This window comes from Seriola aureovittata, chromosome 17 (genome assembly GCF_021018895.1).
Source record: "Seriola aureovittata isolate HTS-2021-v1 ecotype China chromosome 17, ASM2101889v1, whole genome shotgun sequence".
Classification (NCBI taxonomy): domain Eukaryota; kingdom Metazoa; phylum Chordata; class Actinopteri; order Carangiformes; family Carangidae; genus Seriola; species Seriola aureovittata.
The window spans coordinates 14,564,263-14,587,383 of NC_079380.1; the positions used below are offsets into that span (position 1 = coordinate 14,564,263).

Genomic DNA, 23,121 nt, shown 5'->3' on the forward strand with positions numbered 1-23,121 from the left:
TATGTTTTTCAATGTGTGGCTTGTGATTGGGTGTTCTATGGGCTTTCTGAGCTCTAATTGGAATGTGTGTATGTGTGTATGTGTGTGTGTGCGTGTGTGTGTGCGCGCACGTACGCCCGCCTGTAACAAACTTCACTACTACACACCCTGCTGTGGAGAGTGCAACTCGTTGGATCCAGTGAGAAATCTCTGCCAGATTTGCATCCATTATCAGCTCTTAATTTCCAACAGGGAGTAAATTAAAACATGCAGCATTAATTTGGCCACCGGAGCCTCTGTTTTAGTGTAAGGAGGAGAGAAGGAGAGTATCTAAAAATGTGTTAATGAGACATTTGGCAAATAAGTGCCATAAGTACATTTCACCCTCCTATGTACATGGTAAACCGTTTGGCCTCCTGTGGCAATTTATGATCTGTGTGTGATGTCTTTTGCTCAGACCCAATTATGTTCCCATTGAATAGATAATAGCAGACTACTGCATGAATGAAAGTTACAGGTATACTTGGGTGATAAAACGATTTTATCGATTAATTCGAATTCATGTTTTAGGACGATGTTTAAAAATTAAAATCGAATTTCAACTAAATTTGGGTTAATTATGGTACGGAACCGCCACCCGCTTCCCTGAACTTCCGTAGTTTATAATAACGCGAGAGCTCTCTCAAAAGCAAGTGGAATATCAACATAGCAGCATACGCAAATATAAGTGAGGAGGGATCGTTCCCAAAAAAAGGCAGTGTCTCCTCCAAGTAGTTCAGTTTTTTTATGTGTCCGATCTCGAGCAAACCACTGTCCGTTGTAAAGTTTGCCGAAAGTCTGTGGCAACTAAAAGCAGCAGCACGACTAATTTATTCCAGCATTTCTAACAGAGGCACGCAGCTGCGTGGGAGAAGCGTACAGCACTGCGAGTTGCACACGACAGCGGCAGCGCTAAAACACCTGCTAAAAAGCAGGTAACGTTAGTGGAACGCAGTGAGCTCGTGGAACCTCAGGGAAGACCTACACGCCTGCATGACGACAGACATGGACCTACCTCCAGTGCTTTGGACACAAACTGCACAACGCCATCAGTAAGTGTCTGAATGACAATGAATAACTGCATTTTGAACAGTGCTTTAAAAATAAGTTTATTGATTGATAGATTAAAGAAATTAGTTACATCGTAAATCGGGTGTGGTGTAAAAGAAATCTGAGATTTTATCTTTAGGCCATATCGCCCCGCTTTAGTTACAGGTATAAACCGTCAAGGAGCCTGAGAAGTTAAATGCTTTAAGATGCAATTCAGTTCTTTAAAGGATAGGTTCACAATTTTTCAAGATCGAGTCTAAAAACAATAGTCAGGTCCCCATGTAAATAGAGTATGAAACTGTTTTTTCTTGCTGTAATCATTCCTCCTGTTGATACTGGTCATTAACAGACCTCCCTCTTAATGTGCTTTCAGTGTAAGCGATCAGGGAGAAAAGCCATAGCTCTCCTTCTCTGCGAATACTGTTTGTATTCAAAAGGTAAAGTTAATTAGCCTAAAGGCTTCAAACGTTCAAGTTAAATAAATCAAATGGTCATCTTCCAAAGTTATAGACCAGAGGCAACAAACTACCAAAACATGCAGTCATTTCTAGATGAGGGGAAGGTCCATATGAGTTGGGCTATGGATCATTTACAGTCTGGGCCAGAAAATCAAACATCTAGCCTTTCAAGGATAAAGTCTAGACCTTTTAGACTTTTTGTTCACAACAAATTCCATGAGAAGCCCAAAATCAACAGAGCTTTAATCCGTCTCCCAGTACTTTCCAACTTCTCCACCCTGTTTGTTGTCAGCCCCAAACTGAGCATGTACTGTAAATCTCTTAAAATAGGTCACAAATACATAGTTGCATGTTTACAAAATGCTCAGTAATTTCTTAAAACACCTGGCCAGTGTAGTTTGTAGCAAATTTTACACAAACGGGTAATTAGTGCATTTGTTGGGGACTATTTTCAGCTGTGGATCAACACACATTTGGCGTCCTTGTGACTAGCAATGGTACGGCTCAATAATGTTTTTTTAACAATGGAGGTCTATGACGGAAAAATAAGCTATATCACGTTTGGCTACACCGACAATACTTGTAAACGGGACCAGCTGCTTTTTTGTTTCGGTCTTTTCATTTGCTTTATCGACAGTAGAAAACAGTAGAATATCACCAGCTCACAAAATTAATTCTGTCCAGGTTTTGTCAAGCTTTTCCTCTGTGCAGTATCATCTCAGACCTGCGGTTGCATAAGATGTAAAGAAAGCTATCCAGGATCATAGCTACCTTACATAATTTAATTTAAATATGTAATAGCTTATAGCTTCACACACATGCCCACTGATATCTTAACACACATTTTGCTCACCACGCTCTGCCACCCTCTCTCCTTTTTAAGTTTCATTGGCTCAGAGTGTTTCTAATGCTGCCTTTCATATTGAAAGGGCATCATGATATTGTTAAAATACCATTTTCAGTCCTTTCATCAGCAAAGGTCAGTGCATACACTTGAAGGCCACCCTTTGGACTCTTTAGAACTAAGAGGCTCCCACTCAGCGGCGCTTCACTGTCAGAGAGCCTTGTGAACCGATCTTTGTATAGAGGGCTATTTTAGATGGGGTCATCTTTTTGAAGAGTGCACCAGGTTTCGGTGGACTCTAGACTGCTATTCAAACATGTAGGTGCTTTTTAAAAGTAGGTGGTTGTGAAGAATTAGGGGCATTTGAAGGTGGCTACAAAGTGCTTTGACAAAGAGGAGTGTACCTGTGTAAATTTGTATGACTTCAATTTTGTGATAAGATTTAAGAACATAGCCGGTTCTGTAGTTTTGTTCTGAAGCCTCTCTGTTTGAGATCATTACTGACTCTGCTAACGATACACTAAGCAGGAGCAGTATATGTTGGGAAAAACATCAAGTCAGTGCTGGCCTGGTTCCAGACCTCTGAATCACCACCCAATTTTTTTGGCAAAATTGGTCTAACAAAAAGCTGCTTTGCTCAAGATCAATTTACGAGCCTTTTCCAGAGCTTTAACGACATCTCACAGTCTTTATCAGCGTCCTCAATTTACTCACAGCCACCTGTTATCATATGCCTGAAATCAAATACTTAGTCTGTCACGTGATGCATGGTCAGATTGAGCTGTTTTGGGGGTCATGGACTAAAAATGTGATATTTAGCCCCAGTTGCCTCCAAGTTCCCATCGAGTAGAGTGCACACAGCACAGTATCTTATATTATTCACAGAGATCCTCAAACCAACCAGTACTCCTATACTGGAGTAAAGATAACTACCAGGTTCCATGTTATTTTTTTGTCAGTTAGTTTGAGGTAATTTTATAAAACACAGGATTATTTAAATAATACACTATGGTGTCCCTCTACAAGATTTCATAATTATGCAGACCCCAGGTGATATTGTATCTGAGTGGTGCTAATTCTCAACAAATTTGCATGTAATCTAATTACGGATCGACACACAGCAAACCTGGGGCTTTTGAGGCTCTTGGAGGTCTGGGGCCATGCAGCAGTTTCTCACATCGCTCATTGGAAATGAATGAATTTCACCACAACTGAAGTCCATTTGCTGATTAAAAAAAAAAAAAAACATAAAATGTGAGATTGACCTTGAGTTGAGATTATTGCCAAGAATTGACTGTCACACTTACAGCCTGATTTTCAGGCTATGTCAGGACACAGTGTTTTGTAGCTTTATGTCACATCCCTATATTCTATGGAGGTACTTGTCTTATACAGTGAGCACTGACAGTTGTATGAGCCACTGACTGTTCCCCACTTAAGAAGTCAGCTGTGGACTGTAATGAATTGGCACAACTTTGTGCCAATCTGCCACCTCATCCCCCCACCCCCCCATGTCGATGTTTCTGCCTGCTATTGTTTCCCGCGGTGATATCCAAAGTCTGCTACCTGTCCCGCCCACATGAAGCGAGATCAAAGGCTGTGACTGTGAACAACGGCACACAGGAACCTAAACAGGAAGTGGAACCAGGATCACACAGATGCACTTTGATTGGTGGAGGCAAGGCTTTGACGTCCGTGTGAAGTCATTTTCCAAAATGTGTTGTTATGGTACAAAAGACACTGACCTTGACCTGCTTCAAAGAAAATCCATTACAAAGCAATCGTGATTCTTTTTTTTTTTTCAGTAGGTAAAAACAGTCTGAAATATTGATAAGGATTTTATCACAAACACACAAAAAAAGACATGGCAATATGGTTTAAAACACAACGTCTAAGTCTAAAACATCAAACCAGAGCACGGCTGAGCGTGGAGGCCCTGGGAAAAAAACTCTACTCACGGTTATCGTCACCACGAACCTCAGCCTCATTTAAATACACTCAAATCATTTCACCATAGACGGATATGAGAGGGTGAGACCCCCAATTTTGGGTCCTGCACCCCTTCATTTGGAACCTGGATCAGCCATGCGAGTTGTTCCACACAGGCATCGACCCAGACAGCCATGGGACTGTGGTCAACCAGGGGGCCTCGTCTGGATCCTCGCCAGGCGCCACTGCGGTAGCTGATCCCCCTACCATGTGACCAATCACATGACTTTATACTGCCTGATGCTCCACTCTAACCAATGACAAGCTCCCACGCCTTTGGTCTCTACCAATGTCAAATTTGCTGACATGTTTGGATGACAGCTGCTTGGCCAAGGAGAACCCGAACCTATCCATCAAAAAGAAATTAACAGGGCTATTATTGTAGCTTATAGACTGTCCAGTTTTACTGAAAGAGTGGAATATAGGCATCATAGATTTGCATTATAGCTCAGTGAGGTAATACAGAATACCATAAGAGAAGATTCGCCTTCAACAATACATAAGATCACTCCTGTTCTTAGGAGACAAGCGCCTGGTAACTTAATGACCAACATATGTGACCAAAACATTTGAAGGCTGAAACAAATCTTCCGAAGTAGGCTTTTTTCCAACAGTACTGACAGAAAAAAGGCATTATATTTCCTTCCCTAATCACATGGCAAGAATCTGAAGAGATTATATATCTCACAAATGCTTTGGGAAATGAAGAAGACAGGGGTTTGACGTTGAGGGCTAGAAACCCAATCTGCCACCAGTGCAGCGCGGCCGTATCAGATGCTGTGCTGCTAAAAGGGCAGTGAGGACGTGAGGTATGATAGCTGGCCGGGCCGCGCCAGAGGGGTTCAGTGTGCATCCTCCACGCAGCTGAAGGAAAAGCATCTTTTGTAAAGAGAGTAAGCGCCATTGTCCTCCTTTGGTGTTTATGTTTGTCTTAAATTTCACCTAGTGCACGGCACAGCCCCACCAAGCCACAGGATAGGCATTGTTCTGGGCCCGTGCAGGAATGGTAGCCTGCAGTCACCTTCTTTCTGACTGTCGCCATTGTCCCACCACCAACCCCCTAAACTTCTTTGTTTTTGCTCGCCACCACAGACAGCTCAGATTGTTGCCTGATGTTGCTTCCTCTCGTCCCATTGTTTCCACGTCTCCTCTTATGTATGACTCTTCTCCTCCTTGTAGGTCGGTGTGTGTGTCGGTTGGCTGAGTGGTTGGAGGGGATGGGAGCGTGGGGTTGGGGGTTGGAGGAGGGTTAGGGTACACAGAGTGCATGTGAAGTTTTATGGCTAACCACATGTGTTTTAGAATCTTTGAGCTTCCACGTTTTTTCCCAGGGTGAGGGGTTGGGGAGAGTCTGTAGCATGAGGATGGGGCGGAGAGAGGGAAGTCGAAAGAGAGAATTAAAGAAGCAGGACTCGGACATGTGGTTCTTGTTTGGGGCGCTGCATGCAGAGATGGCGGGTCTGGCTTCTCTTTGCTCCAACCTGCATCTACAATCTAAACATCCCACTGATTATTAAACAATATGGATGCTCTCATGCCCCCTCAATGTGAACCAGAAACAGATAAACACAGCAGGATCACAACAAATCAGCCACACATTGCTCTTTATTTTCAAATCAGAGTCAAAAGTCGAGCTTTTTCCTTCACTGAAGCACAGACAGAACTCAGGGACACACATTCTCATAAGACAAACCTGTCAAAATAACTTTCCTTTGTAATCTTCTATATCTCAGATGTCATTTAACTGTGTGAGAGCATATTAGCGTGATGCCTCTGGGCTGTGTGAATTCACTACAGTTTGTAGTAAAGTTAGACTGTGAACCACGTGAACACCAAACCGCAGCCCGCCTTCAGTCTGTTAGATACAAGCAACACCCACATAACTCCAAAGCCCTCTGGGTAATGAGCTGTTTTACAAGTGCACACACCCCCAAAACTCTAAGAGGCCACAATGTGAGGGCCAATGATTTGATTTAATAGATTCTTAGGCAAAATTACCCATAACAAAAAAGTACGTTGAAAGTATTTCATCATGACAGATTACCCCAGTAATACCTTAATACTTATTTTATTTAATGGGTTCATAATTTCTTAATAAGTTCCTAGGAAGTTAGCTGGAAAGAACTACATACTTTGGTGCTGATTATAGAGAAAATTTAAACAGTGGTCACTTTGTACTCCTGCAATTCATTTGCTCTAATAATCAATAGCTAGGGTAACCTAGGGAGTGTTTTTTTTTTTCAGTGCATGTCAGGTCAACTTAACATGTAAAAATTAAAATTAAAATTTCCAATTGTTACTGAAAAGTTCTCCCTATAATTAGAAGCAGATTATTCTCTCCAGGAACCTTGTTGGGAAATTATGAGGGAATTACAGACACGTAAAACAAAGCATTTGCCAGTTGTTGCTATTGGTTACCATTATATTGTGACTATTTTCCTCTCTGCTGCATTTTTCATTTGATCTATCATTTTAGATAGTGTCTCTTGAACAATTACTTGGAGAAATTATGAGTGTTTTTGCCCATCATTTTATTATTATTATTATTATTAGCTACAGGATAGTTCTTTTTTTTTGCTCAGTATTTAAGGTGATTTCCCTGCTAATAATTCAAGGAAGAATAAGTTGACGGTGATGATGTGGAGGAGGGAGAATTTAATTATTTCCACAGCTTTCAACCACATCTCACAGTCTGACATCGACGGACACAGCACACTTTGCTCAGTTGTCCCACCACCTGCTATCACATGACCAATGTTCCATACGTGGTGTTGGAAAGCGCTGGAAAAAAATAGTAAGAGGACCGTTAGATAAGGTTTCTATTGTCAGAAGCAGTGTGACAGCTTGCTCCACAAGGAAAAAGGCTATGAAATGTAAATCTAAATATAAAAAAGGGACATGAAAAGGACAAGTGAATGACTTAATTTAAACACTAAAACTTAAGGGTCACAATTGTTGAAGTCTCAAATAGTCAAAATCTCCTACTCAAGTCTAGAATCTGTATTCTTGATATGAAACACAGAGTAAGACTGCAGAGGTACAATTCTGCCAGTTTCCTCATGAACCGTGATGAACCTCTTGATCTGTAGAAACCATAAGAACAAACTTGTCTTAATCCTCCAATCCAAGGATTAGACTACAGCAGATGGTAAGCCTTAAAAAGCTGGAGGATGGTGCAGACCATGGTCAAAATCATTACTTGATTACCACATGGCCATACACAATCACCATTGCAGGATATTTGGCTTTCACGTTACAGTCCAGTGTCCTCCTGGACTCCCCCCGAATGAGGTCATCTCTCCGTCCTCGGCCTTTACCTTGTCAGAAGGAAACGAGAAAAGGAGGAAGGAGAGAGAGAACGAGCCAGGGAGGGAGTTGAACTGCGAGCTGGGGGTCCTCGCTCTTGCTGGTCTGCCTGGGAAAGGAACGGACCTGGCTTCACATCACACACATCCTGCATCAGCATACGTGTGAGCATGCATGTGAGTGCATTTGCTTGCAAGGGAGTGAGTATGCTTGTGCGTGACTGGGAGAGCGCACAAAGAGAGGAGGATCGTTTCAAAGCAGAGAATTAGAAAGGATAACAGGGAACGTGTGAGAAAGCAGGGGGGAAAAAAATCAAGGAGAGGGTGTGAGTCAGAAAAAAATTGTGATGAAAGAAGTCATGAGGAGTGTGACTGAGGATGAAGGCTCCACAGGTGCAGAAGAGGAGATGTGAAAGCGGGTAATCGATTAAATTTGGATGTGTACAGAAAACTGAGACATACAAAAACCTTGGGCGTCTGGTAGACAAAAGTTTTCAGGGGCAAAGAGGGCAGGGGGAGTCATCAGAAGTTGGAATGAGGCAGGGGAGGGAGGAGAAGGCTGTGATCCAGATGAAAAGCAAAAAATGCCAAATGTGGAAAAAGAGCTGCGGTGCTTGCTCGTCCCTGGCTGGGCGTGGGTCAGAGCCGGAGTAAACAAACCCACAGCTTAGCAGCTCGTTTGATCTGTTCAACTGCGAAACACTGAGTGGAGTAAACAGAAAAATTAGCCTGGGTCAGCTACAGAGGAGGGCTGTGTGTGTGTGCGCGCATGTGCTGCGCATGGGGTGGGTAGATACACACCAAAACAAGTTAGCTGTTCCAACCCAAAAGCAAACAGAAGGGGGTTCTCACCATCGTCTATGATGACCACTTTTCAGCACCTCGTACTCAGGCTGTCATCACTTATTTTGAGTTTCGACGAAACATGGCGCCTTCCAACAAAGTGGGCTTCTGAGTTAAAGAAGGATGTTATTCTACCAGGGGCTTGAGTCAAACTAATTCCTGTAAATTGTAAATAAATTATATATGCCTCTTCTACCCTGTGTTTATAGGAACGGTCCAAGCGCATATTTCAACTTTTTTTTTTTTTTTTTAAGTTACGCTGTAGCTTAAAGGCATCAGTATGCTTTAACTAAAGTGTGTGTCAGATTGTTGACGAGAGTCTGAGACCATGTACACTTTTCATGTGTACATGAGCGCCTTCAAAGAGTGTAGCCGTTTGGAAAAGTTAACAACACTTTTTCCTTCAGACGTGGTTGGACATCATGTCGTACAAACTAGTCTGTATCGGGCGTTACGATTGCTTCTCATCCATAGACGTGCTCTCATCTCCTACCAACAGTCAATTTTGGCTATTTTAAGCATGAAGATGTGATTGTTTCCTACAGGATTTATTCATCAGACCGGAGACCAGAAAGTGGCGGTAAGATTCACTCACCAACCCTGTCGATATAGGTGGTGCAGAAAGCTGGGTGACATAGCGACTACTCGAGGGGCTACAGCTAGCTCAGCAACTAACAAGGCAAAAGCACAGTTCATACAAGGGATGAATTTGTATTGTCTACTCGCTCATGCAATCCACACTGTATCTGTATAGCAGCGCAGTTACCACTCTGGTAGGGTTATATTAGGAGGAGCGACACTGCTAATGTGATAGCTTCTTCTGTTTTGTTTCATCTGTCTTTCCACTCCCTTAAAGGTCAGCACGGTCATGACAAATTGCAGTCGTTCAGAAGAGCTGGACTCTTCGCACAGACTTACTTTCCATTGAAATGAACGGATGTCGCTTCAAAATGTCACTGGTAAATGCAGGTGCAGCTGGGCCTTCATTTGCCTAAAGTAAAAAAAGACTGAAGTTAAACAACAAATCAATAAGGTTTTTGTCGTAGAAGGTTTTTCTGATTGTAACCTCATGTCAGAATGATGGAGCGAATGATGAAGAGAAGGAATCCTTCATTAAAATAACACATCTTTCTGTGAGGATAATTTCCCATGATGCTTTGGTATCATGATCATTTCCACCATAATTTAAATATGTGATACCCTCAACTTAAAAGCTGATGTGCAAAATCTGTCAACGGCACAATGCTCCGTTTATCAGCCAGCTGACATTGAACATCAGAGACACGGCGTTACTTTGGTGGACCCTGGCTACCTTTGAACACTCGTTACTTGGCTGAAAAAGACGCACGTCAGGCGGAAGAATCTTAACGACACGCCTTTGCCTGTTTTTCCAGCCTTGAAGAAGTTAAAATTAGTCTTTTAAAAGGCAGAATTCAAAGCTGGGAGCATGAAAAGGGGAGGCAGAATGAAATGTCGGCACTGCAGTGTTAAAAGGGAGATGGGAGATGAGAGATCCTAGTGTCTGACTTTGGTGTGACTTCAAAAGGCTGTGTTTAAAGCGGCAGGCCTTAATGCTGGCCTGATAGCAGAACTGTCATGTCTGTGTGACCTCCCACAGCTGGCCAGCCAGGGACACAGGACTCATGCCGCGTGTGTGTGTGTGTGTGTTTCTGTGATTTCTTGATGTGTGCGTATGAGCTTGTTTTCTTTTTCTATGTTTGTGTGTCAGCACTCTTGTGGCTCTTGCTGTGTGTCTTGATGTGATTGTCTGTGTGCTCTTTAATGTTTGTGTTTTGATGTCAGTGTATGTGTTTGCCTTAGCCATGACTTTGCATGCGTGTAGTGTGTGTGTGTGTGTGTGCGCACAGAGGTTGAAGATCTAAGCCAGGCTCTGCCCTCTCTCGCTATGCACAGGGGCCTTTTTTCCTTCTTGTTAAGATTCAAACGCTGATAGGCTTTGTACTGCAGCTGTAGACTCTGCAGTCATTTCACCACTTTAGCTCAACTAGCTAAAATTGCCCTTGCGCTGCCTGCCACACTATCACTGCTGCCATTACAAACCATCACCGCAGCCACATTAACTGCATAGCAGCGGGTGAAGGCGTGCGGCACCGTTTATAAAAGCAGGGATTTGCCTTTGATGTAGCGAAATAGATAACTGGTCTGAACATGATGTCGCTCTGCTCAACTTTTTTCCCCTCAGAGAAAGACAGTTGATCTAATGCTTGGCGAGTAGTAAACAACTTCCAAATTGAATTACAGAAAGGTATATTCATTTAAACCCTGGTAGTTTTCCTGTCATGTACTGTTGATCTGTCAGTCATTCTACCACTTTGGTTCAGACTGAAAGACCTCAACCACGATCGCATGGATTACCCAGACATTCATGTTCCCCAGAGGATGAACCCTAACCCACCAGCCCCAGCCATACTTTGTGTTCAGTGCTAATAAGCAAAAGTTAGCACGCTAATATGGTAAACTAAGATTGTGAACATGGTAAATATTATACCTGCTAAACATCAGCATGTTGAAATTTAGCTCTAAGCACCTCTAAGTGTCTAAGGGCCTGATTTACTAAAGGTCTGCATGTGTAAAAATGTGTGTAAACTTGATATCACCCGCAAGCAAATGTGCAAGCTGATCTACTAATGGTGCGCACTGAGGATTGCATCTTTCAAATGTGCAAGACAACACACACTGTCCATTTAGTACGTTTGCATTAATGAATATGGAGTATGGGCCGTTTCTGCCCAAGTGTGCAAAATACTAGGAGGAGAAAATGCAAATAGGTTGATTTAGCACACACATTGCGATTTACCAAGCCTGAAAGTAATTTCGGTGATTGTGACTGCGTCTGTATATAATACGTTTGAAAGGAAGGTGCTAATCAGCCCAGCATTGTGCACAGATGGCTACTGTTATTGCGGTGAGGAGGAGACATAGGCACAATGAAAGAGTACGTAGGGAACCAGTGTTTCTCACTCGTGTTAGCATTTTTGGAATGACAGAGGGAAAAATAGTTCAGACCATCGGATCGAATTTCTATTTTATGCTTGCGGCCATCTTTGCATTTATGCAATAATTCTTAGTTGATCACCCGCAAAACGTACACCAACCAAAGGTGCGATATGTTACGATGAACACATCATTTAGTACACCTTCTAGTTCGCTTTGGCTGTCAATGGTGCTCCTGTAATATAGGGACTAAACTGGAGGGTACACAGATGTCCGCACAGACCCTAGCGGAGCCTTGCGTACTCGAGGATGTGGAAAGTGTAACACTTGAATTATTCTTGTTTAAAAAAAAAAATCTCAAAGCACCATCTTTGATTCGTCGCTCCGATTGAGCGCGAACACTGCTGGTAATTACCATCATGGATTCTTGACAGATTAATGGATACGGGGGTTTTTTTTTTATAACCGTTATCGTCTTGCACAGGCTTGTCAGTTTATTTCTCTCTCTCTTTCTGTCTCTCATGTTCCTTTTGGTGCGTCTCTCCTTATCTGTTGAAGCTAGGAGGCGAGAAAGGCCGAGCAGTCTCTTTCCTGCTCTTTAAAGTCCAACAGGCAGGATACTGCTGAGAGCTGCCTCTCTTCTCCTGCACTTGTTTGTTCTCATTTCATCTCTCTCTACCTTCTCTCAGGAGAGAGCTCAGACCAGTGCAGATGTTGTGAAAGGACCACTACATACACACAGCTTTGACACACCTTCATGTCCTCGCACCTTTATATTCCACGTACAGAGTGGAGCCCATCAGGGAACCTTTCTCTGCATATGCATCCTGCCATGTCCATATCCTTGATTTCTGTTTTGAACTAAGCTGGTGAAGGGGCCTGTATGTGCTTATCAGTTGATCAAATAAAAAGTTTCCAGTGGTCTCCTCCCGGCTCCTGACTGTGTGTCCGCTCGGCTGACAGCGGGAGAGCGAGGGAAACATCGGGAGACGCTCCTGTCACACCCCAATCCCCGCTTTGATGAGTCACATCAAAAGATGTCCATATCTAAACGTCATCCTCAAAGGAAAAACTGGGGGAGGTGTGTGTATGTGTGTGGAAGATACACCCCCAAAAAAAAATAAAAAATGCTCATAAAGACGCACATAAACAGATGTCTTTGTCTTATTGCGCCAAGCTGTTGATAAGGTTTACTTATTTAAAAGTGCCAGATGCAGGGATTGCAGTTTACTTTAAAGCTCTGTGTGCACGGGATTGTGTGTTTTGTCGAGATGCAAGTTGCCAGGGAGAGATAATAGACTTCTAAAGGGATATTAAGTCTTGGAAGTCTCTTGCCAGGCTATTCACGGGCAGAGATTTAGCCACTATCCTCGCTATTGTGATGAATTTGCATCTCAGACATTGGAGCAACTGTTCTGCAGTTTAGGGTTTATTCCAAGCCGTCATGTGCTCGCGAGGAGTCTGTGATGATAGCGCACCACAGAGAGCAAAAAGGGAAACATCAAAGACCGATAGACAGATGATGTTACCTGACTGGATTTGAATTTGATCTACTCTTCCTCTCATTCATATTCTACTTCCTGTTTCCTTGTAGCTGCTGCCGTTATTATCAGTATTGTCGCTTTTGTGGATGATGTTTTATTTCTCTTTTTCTTCTCTTATTTTCCTCCATTGTTTTGTCCTCTGGCGCTTGTTGGCATCATGTTAAAACTACAGCTGCCAATAAAGAGGCTTTTTCCTGTGATGAAGATTTAATGTGCTTGTCACATGGTGCAAATGGCATATGTTTGCCCCCGTTGCTGCTTTCTCAACATTCAGCCAGAGAGAAGGTGGGAGGCATGCATTTATTCATTATTTCCTAGAGGTTCCAGTGCTGGTGTCATGAGCAAATGTACAAATATAGTTAGGCACCAAGTTTCAGGGTTGTTTTTGTGTGTGCCGCTCAGTTTTTGAACATATATCCTCCACTCAAGGCGATATGGCGCCACGTCTCCCTCTTAGTGTTTTTCTCCTCCACTGCCGAGTTGTCTCACTTTTTTTCTTTGCTGCTGGGCTTTTCTTTAAGTCCAGCCTGTTTCAGGCTTATTGTGCCGAAAGAATGGAGAGGCATGTATTTGTTTTAGACGGCTCCACCACTTCAAAACAGTGGGTCAAAGAATTAAGTGCGCGCAGATCAGGTCTTTTTATCGGAACTTTTTTGAAGGCCACTCAGAGGTCTCAGTTTAATTGGAACATGGAGCACTTTCTTAAACAAAATGGGCCTCATCCTGTCTTTACGTCTGCTAGAAGAGGCTTTAATAGCATGGTTCCAAGGAGGAGAGGGGGGAGAGAGGGCTGAGTCATAGAGAGATGTGAAGCTTTGTCTTTACTCATCTCTCTCAGAAAGGATGGGGAGAGGGAGATTGTGCACTGGAGATGAGAAAGAAAGACGCCACTGCCGGTGCACAATTTTTAAACAAGTGTGCCGTGTGACATGTAGTTAAAGTATATATTTATGTGTCCCGGTTTCTGGCTGCCTGCGTGTATGTACTTCCTTTCACTGGCCTCCATTTGTGCAGCCCTCCCGTCTCCTCTCTCTGTGTCGTTCTGATGAAAGTGATCAGGCATCCTGTGCCAGCACGGGGCCCGGCCCGCTGATTAAAAATGCTAATGTCTCCCGCCGGGTCTTTGATGCGAGACCCAGGCACACAAAGCCAGCCAAGGTTACCAAGGGCCTGTGTAATCCTTTATTCGGGGCCCGACGCAGGGAGACACCCAGCTGAGAGCCCTGACAGTCACAATCAATCATGTCAGGGACGCGTCACACAGGTCTGCTGACCCCCTGCAACACGCTCTGCCTTAATTAGCTAATGTAGGAGATGTATACATCCCTCACACACACATACACATAAGTACACATATTACATCCTCCTGTACTTGTTGAGTGGATTCAGATAGTCATCAGGCTGTGGATCTCTCAAGCTGTCTAATGTGTGTGACTTAATTACTGTCACCTAAAGGTTTAGTGTGTCTGCTAATATCCAGATAGTGTTTAAGCCTGTGTGTGTGTGTGTGTGTGTGTGTGTGTGTGTGTGTGTGTGTGTGTGTGAGGGAGAGAGAGAGAGAAAGCACAACTCTTTGCTTTTCATCACATTTTTCTCCTGACAGCAAAGCAGTGGTGTAAGAGAGACAGAGCAAGAAGGATGGGGAGAGAGCGAGGTGTGTGTGTGTGTGTGTGTGTGTGTGTGTGTGTGTGTGTGTGTGTGTAGGGGGTTGGAGAAGACCAGAGGACTGAGATGGGGGTTGTTTTGAAGTTCGCTTTACATCATGTTAACAAAGCTTGCCTAATCCCTAGATGGAAGGCTGGGCGAGAGCTGTGATGGTGTGTGTGTGTGTGTGTGTGTGTGTGTGTGTGTGTGTATGTATGGTTGTGTGTTTGGGACACATACTAAGGTCTCGTCTAACTTTGAACAACAACACGGCAAACACAAAGCTATTGCTCCCCATCCACGCTCACATCCATACACATCCAGCATTCAGCCCAGCATCAGGGGTTAGGCTTTTCATGCGTCAGAAAACGTTCAACAAATTACACATTGTGGGTTTTTAAGGCTGATTCTGATGAGTCATTAACATTAAATATGACTGCAGTAGGCAAAAAATATGTTAAATTAAAAGGGAATCAGCAATTCTCCTACAAAATCATCTTCCTCAGAGTGTGGAGAATCTGTTAGACTGTTATGTGGTGTGATAAAAATTTAACGCCTGACGAGGTTGGTATTGATTAGAGAGACAGAGAAAGGTTACAGCTGAGGACAATGTTTTTTATTGTCCAGTGCCATATTTTTGCCTCTTTTCTTCTATTGTTACGATTAGGAACCATTGTGGTTATAGAGACAAAACAAAGGAGAGGGAACATTAACTGTTGGATTGGGCTCCAGTCCATCACGTTAAGGTCGGATGCGTGCCCGTTCACCTTTCTGACCTTCACACCCTAACTTTCTGTTTTGTTACGTAAAGCGAACAAGAGGTCGCAAGACAAACGTGACGATAGGAAAGCAGGAAAAAAAACCTAAAATAATCTCACATTTTAACCCTAACCCTCTCTTACATGTTTATTTTTTTTTGTGAATTATTTTATCAGTATGCAAATGAAAAAAAACACTCTTTGGTTCAACTGGCAGACATGGAAACAGTGACAAGAGGCAAAAAGGGTCAGCAGCCAAAAAGGTTGTAAAAAAACTGACAGAAAAGATGCTGAACTTCCTGCACTTGAAGTGAACGTTCGCACTGAACATAATTCCTGCACAACTGATTTGTCAAGTATGGATGAAATTCTTAAAGGGATAGTTTGGGTTATTTGACGTGGGGTGGTATGAGGCAGTATATATAATATTCGGATCAGTGCGCTGCCAGTTTGGAGAGGCAGCTGGGAGCACCGGCGCACTAGCAGAGCGATGTGTTGCTGTGCGGGGGGGGGGGGGGATTTGCATCAAGCTTGGTGGAGGGATGGGGCGTGGGCCAGTGGAGAGCCCATTAAATTTTGAGGCGGATCCAAATCATTTACTATAAATTTGACTCTGAAGTCTGGTGTATGTTGTTTGACTTCGGCCTTGGTGGCGGTCTGTGCTCTCCAAGTGCCCTTTTTAGTGATATATGTGGAGATACTGTGAACAGCAACGCTGATATTAATTCACATATCAGCTCACACCAGTTCCATGCTATCTGCACAGTTGTACACAGCACATAGTTTGAATATTATTTACACAGTTTTATGTAGTGTATTTACATACTTTAAGTGGCTGATATGAGAATGTGCAGGCAGGCTGATGTAGAGCCTCCCTGAGGAGCAGAGTTACTTTGCTCTTTGTAACAAACTTCTGAATCCGCTGCACACAGCAGGCTCGACTCCAAACAATACCTGAGCATACCTTCTTTTCCTGCTGTCACGCTCTGCTTTTATTTAGTATATTCTTGGCTTCCCCAGCCCTGAGCGCTTGGCACAAAGCTTCTGTGTGGCCTCATCATCATCCACTGTACTCAAAAATAGAGTGTTGCTCTCACCTCAGAGCAGGGCAGACTCTTGTTTGCTCTGAGTCCTGACAGCAGAGCAGTGTGGTTGGAAGGTTGCTCAAAGGAGACAGTGCAAACCAAATGTGTGTGTGTGTGTGTGTGTGTGTGTGTGTGTGTGTGTGTGCGCGTGCCTGTGTTTTCTTCAGCCTTGATGAGAGCAGGTGCCTGCTGGAATGAAGGTGATTAGTTTCTGGGAGGGAGCACGGAGGCGATCAGTTTGGCATGAAACAACCTGTTACATCCCTTCCTCCCTCCTCCTCCTCCTCCTCCTCCTCCTCTCTTCCTCCTCCTTCACCTTTTCTGGTGCCACACGTCAAGGGGAGGCAGGAATGCAGGGAAGGGAAACAACAACAGAGAATGTCCTTCTCCCTGGAGCTATCTGGCAGGGTTGGATTACAAACTGAACACACACACACACACACACACACACACACACACACACACACACACACACACACACTCTTTGTAGTGAATCTACCTCTTGTCTCACCTTTGCCCATTCCTGATGGCTGAAATGTGAGAATACACTGGCTCGAGGGCTTGGCTTAAGTTGGGCCTTGGCACAACCTCCATCTTTTAGAAAAAAAAAAAAAAAAAATCTACAAATTCCTAAGCCTTTAAGGAAATGTACATAACGCTCTCAGCTTTCTAAATTGTTGCTAGAGGCGAGATGGATGTAATCTGCCAGGCAGATGCTCAGCCAAGCAAACGGGAGCGACGGAGCAGTGGATGCAGAAAAACAGGCAGCTGGATTGAGGGAAGGGAAAAGCCAGGCAGTTTATCAGTCAGTCGGCTGATCGGTCAGGCAGCCAGACAAACATTTAGTCAGGCTGTCAGTCAACCAGCCAGTAAACCAGACTGGAAAACACAGAGTTGAAAAGACCAGCAAAACCAGTGAGAGTGTCCAATGGCGGCTCCAACTGTGAGATGCCAAAGGAAGCGACACTCTGTCACCCAACACTTTAATCACCTGTGTGTGTGTGTGTGTGTGTGTGTGTGTGTGTGTGTGTGTGTGTGTGCGTGCGTGCGCGTGTATGCGTGTGTGTGTAGTGTGTCTGCAGCACTAACAGACCTGTTTGGCCAGATAGGATGACTGTCGCCTCTCATCTTCTCAAATTAGTCCCACCACCACCTCCTCCTTTGGGACAGTCCATACTGAGTTTCAGCAGCACACTTTTCAACACATTACAGTTTAGCTTACATAGAGATATTTGCTCTTCATGTTTCTCTGCAGGATCGTAAACATATCCTCTTTATCTTTTGTTCAAATCTTTTCTTTTCCCGCAACCTGCTTTCACGCCTGGAATCTCACGGGTACCTGCTCATGCATGACTTCACAAATAGCTATAATGTCTCGGTTTTACATGAAAGAGTTATCCATCTTCACTATCTGTATTCTGTGTTTGAGGAGACATTTATACATTATGTTTCCTCAAACAGAGAGAAACGAGGAACACAACTCCGGTTTCAGTCCGCCCTCTTTCGGGACTTTAAAGAAATCACTCGTTCTAGCCGTTCAACAAGAGCATGCACTTTGCCTTCAAAGGGTTATTATGGTTTATGACACCTTGGATTTTATTTTTGTATTTTTGGCCAACATTTCTGTTAGTTATGATGGAACAATAGAGTTACATTGTACTCACCATGTTAATTGAAAGACCTCATAACGTGGTGCCTTTTTGTAAAAAAAGAAAAAAAAAAACAAAAAGCAAAACAAGTCTGACAGAGCAGGAAACAGGAGCAGTCAGACGGTCAAACAGGTTTTCAACAAACCCTCAGGTCAGCCAAACCTTTTTGGAAAAAGCAAACTTCCCTTCTCCTGCATCATTTTGCAGTCTTACATCCTGGCCAACCATACTTGTTGTGCACAGTGTCCCTGACACATTATCGTGGCTTCCTCAGAAGTTCACCTTGATTTAAAGAAATTAATCTGGCTGCTTATTGCTTTGTTTACATCATGTCTATTCATCTAAACAAGTCAGGTGAATTGCATTTTGTTTTCACAGTGTCACCATGTTGCCAGATCTGTCAGGTCATTTCTTTGGTGAGTAGTATAATGTTACAATAACTGATATAAACAATGGCCTAAACCTACACAACCTGTGCTATTATCCTCTGGCTCTGCTCCGCTGGCTTCCCTGTGCTTGTTAAATCTTTACCACCTTTACACCAATCATACGTTATATGCTTGTTTGTCTCCCCCCCCCATCTCCCGTTGTTCTCTGAAGGTTTTCTCCAACCAACCATCGCTGCCCCACTGACCCCTCACCTGCACTCGCTGACTCAAGGTGTTCGCTTACCCTACTCGATTTGCTGCCTTCCCCCTCTGCCAAGCACCACTGGTACACACAAACACACACCTGCAGCCGACAATAGAGGCCTTATTCAGGGTGGGCACACTGCTGATGCAGCCGGCCCCGCTATCAGGGACTGCAATCTGGACCGCAGCATGTCTGAGAGTTACTTAAAAGTACGGCAGTCAGAGCAGCGCGTGCTGTTTTGCTTTTATCTGCAGCTTTAACAATGACCTCATTAGCCCAAACAAGGATATTATCTAAAGAGTGTCATAGCTGTGTCAGATGAGATGGTTTCCTCCACCACACTCCTCTGAAGAGAAGGGAAGGCATTGAGCAAAAAAAAGCTGAACTGAGCAGTCTATGATATAACCATCTACTGTCATTATATTTTGGATACCAAAGCCAGATTTAACCACGTCTAAATCCTGTGTTTTCTCCCTTCCGGTGCTGCTCGGCCTCAGACATAACACAGCGTCCCCACGGCCATGACATCACTGTCTAAATAACATGCTTGTTAGGAATCTCCCTTGATGTCTGTTGCAGCACAGAGGGATGAAAGCGAGCGAATGAAAGAGAGGGCAAAAGCCATCAGACGCTTCTTCAAGAGCAGCCTTTGGCTTCAAAGGCAAACCTCAGGCGCTGCGACAGAGAACAACAGCTGATGACGTCACAGAGGGCACAGGACATTTAACCAAACCTCCTTACTGCCCCAAAGCATTTCTCAGAGCACAAAAGCAGGAGGAAAAACAAAGATGCAGAGGAGGGTTGAGGTTTAATGAGAGAGAGAGAGAGAGAGAGGGGAAAAACAGAGTGATCCAAAGAGCACAAGGGTTCATGGGGGTCGGTGTGTGTGCACATATCATGGCAGAAGGCGAGATCAGAGCAGCGGGGAGCGTCCCCGTGTTTGGGATAGGAGGGAAAGATAAATAAGGCAGAATGGCTCCACAAAGAGAAGGAAGGAGGAAATGGGAATGTTGAGATTCCAAAAGGAAAATCTCTCTCTCTCTCACTCCCTCACACACACACACACACACACACACACAAACACGGGTTCAGATGGAACTGAGTGGTATACAGACTTGTGTGTGTGCGTGTTGTAACCATGGAACATGAGTTTTAGAAGTTTGTTATGGATTTGTTTTCAAAATGACAGGCTTTCACAACAACTCCCTTCCACTGCTGCGTGCCAGTGGAGAGCGTATGTTTTACATCATGACTCTGTCCGCTGCCTCAGAGTACAAAATATGCTAACAGCAAAAGACCTGGCCGTACTGTACATCTCCTTTTTCACAGGAATGCTTGCTTGTATCTTACAGTAGAATAAATACTCATTCACAGAATCAGATGTTATCCTAAGGCTTATATGTTGTGGAACTGTTCATTTCCTTGGGATCTACTATAATTTACCTTTCTATTTTTTACACTTCTGACCAGACTGCCTTGTAATATACCCTGAGATTGGGATGCAGTGTGTTTGCACAGCAGTGGTGATAGTGATGGCACAGCAAGAGAAAATATTTTTTCCAAACTTACAAGGTCTTTTGAAAAAAACATTTTGCTTTCATTCCGAAGGGCTTATACCAAACCAAATATTCACCATTACGTAATAACTTTCAGATAGCTACTACTAGATTCATCACCAATATACTATGATACAATATGATAAACTTGAGGTGTATTTACTAGCTTTTTACAGAGCTTATAATCGTATCGCAGGTCCGTCTTCCAAGAATTGAACACTATCTATTAGTTAGTGAGTATTAGCTCAGTTCCGCTCTACGACCTGGTACGTGAGGATTACGTAATAATGCAGTTCAAACCCAGTTTCCTTTCTCACCTCTTTGAGGTCTTTGATTTGAACATCCGACAAGCTGTTCTGACAGAGTACACTGGTGTTTTCAGTCAATCACTTGTTATGACGAGACTGAAATATAAAACTAGAAGTGGTCTCTGTTCATTGATGGTGTTCGACGCTGGAGCGTGCTGTAGCTGGCACCTGTGTATCATTGTGTGTATTTTCTGAATGATCTGAATTCTCAGCTCCACACACAAACACACAACGTCTTACTGATCAGACCGATCAACATTATCCCTGCACCTACGCTTTTGCAGAACTCAAGTGAAACATTATCAGTAATCTAAACATGTATTTCCTTCTTTGTTTGAAGAAATGTAAACTAGTACCTGCAGAAACCTTTTTTTCCTATAAGCTGGGAGCCAGGGAGCAAAGAGAGGATGTTGGCACCACACAATGGTCGTAAAAATCCAAAGTATCCCAAACAAACTTCATCACTCCCCTGCCTGGCCTATCCTCCCCTCTGATCTCGCTTCTCTTTCATCCCCCCTCTGGTAAGGCCCCCTCTTCCTCTCTCTCCGTTGTCCCCATTCTCACTCCTTTTCGTCTCCAGGCAACAAGGCAATGGAGGTCTGAGCAGAGAGAGAGAGAGCGGGAGACAGAAACCGGTAGACGGAGAGATAGTGAGCCGCTCTTGAAACTTTGGAGACAGCTATGCCAGGAATGCAGGTGCCTGCTGTGAGGACAACAAAGTGAGGAGGACCTCCGTAGGAGCGCAGCGTGGGCAAGCGGCACGTCGGTGTGAGGGAACCCAGCCCACATTTCAACACTGCTCGCCTGCTTCTCATGCAAAGCAGTTGTTCAAAGTTGAGTTTCAAAGGTATGGTTGTCGCTGTGTGAAGCTCCTCGAGATACGACGTGACAGCGGGTCTGAAACTGCACAGAAAATAGGAAATTTGTACTGATAATCTAGCTGATTATCCAGCTTCATAAAAAGCCACCTGAAATATTTGTTCAATATGCAAAAACATAGAGTCAGATGAGCTTATTTACAACAGAAAAACATGCTGCTGATGAGTGAAGCTTACTGTAAATGGCATGACCTCATCTGACATGGTTGAGGCATATTTTTGTGACAAAGAACAGCAGGGTGGGCTGTGTTGTCCTGGGTGGCAAAGAAAAAGTAGAAACAGATTTTACCGCATAAAGAAGAGAGACTGAAGAAGTCATGACTCTCCTTCTTCTCCTGTCTATTACACTCACTCTCTACCTCTTTCTTTCTTAGTGTTTCTGTCTCCTAGCTGTCTACATGTCTCTTCATCTCTCTCTCTCTCTCTCTCTCTCTCTCTCTCTCTCTCTTTCACTCTCTCCTACTCTGTGTTTTATTCAGCAGAAACAGAGAAGCCACATCACAGGGAGACCAGAAGGGTTTGAGAGGGAGGACAGAGAGAAGAGAAGAGAAGAGAGGAGTTTAAAACAAAGTGTAGGAGAGAGCTGGAGAGAGAGAGAGTGTGTGTGATGTGGCTGAGTAAAAAGGACTCAGATGACAGAGAATACTTTAAACACAGATTTAAGACCATTGTTTAGTGGTGGTGTGTGTGGATGTGTGTGTTCACATCGTTCTGTGTGTCCTTGCTAGTGCAAGAAAGTGAGATAGTGTAAGAAAGGTGTATAGACCTTGTTTGTCATATATGTCAACACATGGCTGTATACAGATACGTGCACGAAAGCACCTTTGTTTCCGCGCGTCCCTGATTGTGTTTGTGTGTGCATGTGTGTGTGCGCAGCTGTCCATCTGCCTGGCGGAGTCCTGGGGCCCTGCAGCCCTCACAGCAAATGACTGATGTGATTTAGTGGTGCAGGTCAAAGGTCAAGAGCCCCTAGTCTCCATCTGCGTCTGAAGAAAAGGCCATCAGGAAGGGATTAGGCTGGAGTCAATGGTCCTTGTGACATGTCTGCCACCAGTTCACTTCACTACACTCACACTCACACACACACACACACACACATACACACAAAAAAAAATACACAAATTGTATTTTTTCATCACTCTCTTACAGATTAACCAAAATAACATCAGTATTTATGCTCGTGTTAGCAAAAGCATTGGCTTAGTTGTTTGTATTTGTATTTGAAGCATTACAGTACTGGTGTTCTAGTATCAAAATTAACATGGAGCCTAGAATCCTAATTGTTTCTACCATTAGCATTAGTATGTGTGAGCAGAAATGTGTGTTAGAACTACTGTGATAAACTTTCTGTGATGGAAGCAAAATATCATTTTCAATTCCTACTGAAATGTATTCATTGTCACATTAAAAACAACAACTCCTAAAACAATGTTGTCAACCTCACAGTCAGCTCTTGGTCGTTATTCATGCCAGCAAATTAGCTCGGCAGCGGTAATGCTAGCTCGGCTACCTTCATTTGTCTCGTGACCCTTGCCTTGGCGTGTAGATCGTAACAATCTGTTGAGAGTCACCTATAAATTGTGATGGATGTTTAGTACAGACAG

The 23,121-nt window shown here is 43.6% G+C and overlaps 2 long non-coding RNA genes across 5 annotated transcripts; both read left to right on the top strand.

The window, feature by feature from the left end:
* The first annotated feature begins 722 nt into the window (after positions 1–722).
* On the top strand, positions 723–18,879 carry LOC130185461 (uncharacterized). Its single transcript, XR_008830155.1, has 3 exons — positions 723–1,070; positions 18,521–18,558; positions 18,743–18,879. It is a non-coding gene; the product is annotated as an uncharacterized LOC130185461 (long non-coding RNA).
* A 1,845-nt stretch (positions 18,880–20,724) lies between these two features.
* Positions 20,725–22,639, top strand: LOC130185462 (uncharacterized). 4 transcript variants are annotated; one of them, XR_008830159.1, is made up of 3 exons: positions 20,725–21,486; positions 22,000–22,089; positions 22,394–22,639. It is a non-coding gene; the product is annotated as an uncharacterized LOC130185462 (long non-coding RNA). The 4 variants fall into 4 exon arrangements; XR_008830157.1 differs by having other exon boundaries at positions 21,892–22,639; XR_008830158.1 differs by having other exon boundaries at positions 21,997–22,639.
* The last annotated feature ends 482 nt before the right edge of the window (positions 22,640–23,121 follow it).